The following is a 2,617-nucleotide window of genomic DNA, read 5'->3' as shown; positions in this document are numbered from 1 at the left end:
AAGAGACTCTGTATGGGACATATTCAGTCCACCACGGCCGGCTGCATTTGGTGTAGTTGGGCGCCAATCAATTGCAAAATTTTGATGTGGCTAGCTACACAATACCTCTTATGAACATCTGATTGACGGGCTGCCGTGGACTATAGGAGGCCCCAGCGCCTTGCACACTTGTCTTCAAGATGAAAATAACGTTGAGCATATCCTTGCCCACTATGTTTACACGAGTGAAGTGTGGCATTCTTGCTTCCAAGCGTTGGGTATCAACATTCAAGGCCCGTCCACAGATGCAACATTCACTGACTGGTGGCTACTACAACGGTGACGGTTCAGCGGGAAAAATACGAAGATGGTTAGACTCCATAACCATTGAAATTGCTTGGGCTCTCTGGAAACAGTGCAACGCAAGAGTGTTCAACAACATCTCACGACAAAAAACAGCGCCTCAACTCACCATGGAGATACTCGACGACATTGATAATTGGAGGAAGGCAGGACTGGGTGGTGTTGGTGCTTTAGATCCTTTCGTGAGAGAGTAGTTCATGTACTTAGGGTGTATGAGTGGGTATTTCGGTTACCCTACTAGATGTTCGAATCACGCTAAGGCTCTTGTAAATAACTTTCCGCCTTCTATAAAAACATGGTACGCCATTGGCGTAATCTCGAAAAAACAACTGTGCTTTGAATTAAAAAACATACTCGACCGGGTTCGGTAACTCTAGCGAGTTAGTTTTTCTCACTGGCGGGAGGCGGGACACATATGGCTCCCCCAAGTAAATTGCCCTTAAAGAAGCATGAATATGGAGTAACATGTATGCACTTTAAAAAAACATTTGATCTATTCATCTTCAATCATGGCAGTACAAGGAACACCAGAAATAATAAAAATTACGTTCAGATCAGTAGACCACCTAGCGTCGACTACAAGCATTGAAGCGAGCCGAAGGCGCGCCGCTGTCATCGATCATCCCTCGTCGGAGTCGGAAAGTCATCGTGCTAAGGCCCCATAGAACCAGCACACTATAACAACAACCGCCGCTGATGAAGAGTAGTGTGGATCAAAGGATCCAAACTGGAGACACGCAAACAATGGCGAATCCAGTGGGGGTGCCTATACTAATTAGGCTAACATGTGTTTATTAGGAGTGCTCATATGCATGTGTGTTATCTTGACACCCCCTAGGACGACTATCTAGCTCCACCAGTGCACATGAACGTATACTAATGGTTACCAAATTCGAGAAAATTTAGCAAAGATAGATCTGCTGGAAACACTCGTCCACACGCTTGCCGATGATACTAGACACACCACCAGGGTAGGGCTAGGTTAGGAGAACTTTATTCCATCTTTAAGGAGTTGCCACCGTCTCACCTTCCTAAGCAGGACACAAACCCTAACAATTCTCAAAAATATATCTAAAAACGGAGCCCTCCCGCCGACAAGGGTCAGGATCCACCGCACCCCCATGGCACTAAGGCCACCGGAGATGAGGTGGATCAATGGCCGCGCTGGCGGGAGGGGGAGAAACCCTAAACTTGTTTTGGGGAGGAGGCACGTGAGGCGCAACCATTAAATTTGTATTTTGAACTAGTACATGTGTAATTAAACTTTTTAGAAATCTTAAATTATATTGTCCTTATGTAATAGTATAAAGCTAGGATATTTGTAGCCAATAATTTTCATATCTAGCTCATATTGTATATTTGTTTCCTTATTCATTCTCAGGTAGTATTGGCTTCTTAGCCCCGACTCTTACTCTAAGAAAATCATTTTTTTAGCAACAAGGAGCAAGGAGGGACCCGAAGGTCCCAAAAGTTGGCATTAATTATGCAAAAATTTATACAACACCACAAAAAGGAGCCTAAAAAAATAAAAGATTACAACCAAGTCTTCCCCTTTTGCAAATAGGCCCTTAGAGCTAAAACAAAAAAAAACAATCCAGTCCTGTTGCGTCAAGCAACCATGTGGGAGACTCGTTCACAACCGTCTCCGACCGCATCCTTGCCATCTTTGAGCAATGGAGAAAGGGTGTCCCAATGGAGTTTGAACCATGAAGCAGACCGGAGCTAGCTGGCTGTTTGATCTCCTGCATCGGCTGCATATGTCGATGCAGTGATCTAGGATAACTAAGAACATCACAACTAGCACTCAATTCCCACAGCACGCCATATCGAAGGTGGATGAGTGCAGATTTGAACCCTCTCCGTCCTTCCGCCACCATGGCATCCAAGACAGAGAGGATGAGGAGAAGGAGTTGCACCAATCCAATCTGGCGAGCCAACGAGCTTATTTAGAGAGCCTCCACCATATCCTCGTCAACGGCCGCCGTTCATCATGGAATGCCACATTGGGAACGAACCAACAATTGCGAGGCTCTGCTCGCGAGCACTAGCACAAAGCTCCACATCCACGACATAAAGCTAGTCGCCCTAAAGGCAAAACACCAAAGTCTACTGTTGTACATGATGGCTACCCGCCCCATCCACGATCCTCACACCCGGTGGTTACGCCGCCGTGGATAAAGCAAAAGGAACAGGGGAGAAGTAGACTCTCAACAAAGACAAGCATGAGAGAGAAAGAAATGGGAGAAATGAGTGCCTAATCTTTTTTCTAAGAAAA

Source organism: Triticum urartu, chromosome 3A (assembly GCF_056163025.1).
Source record: "Triticum urartu cultivar PI428250 chromosome 3A, HENAU_Tu73, whole genome shotgun sequence".
In the NCBI taxonomy this organism is placed as follows: domain Eukaryota; kingdom Viridiplantae; phylum Streptophyta; class Magnoliopsida; order Poales; family Poaceae; genus Triticum; species Triticum urartu.
The sequence above is the reverse complement of the archived record's forward strand: the minus strand, read 5'-3'. Positions refer to the sequence as shown.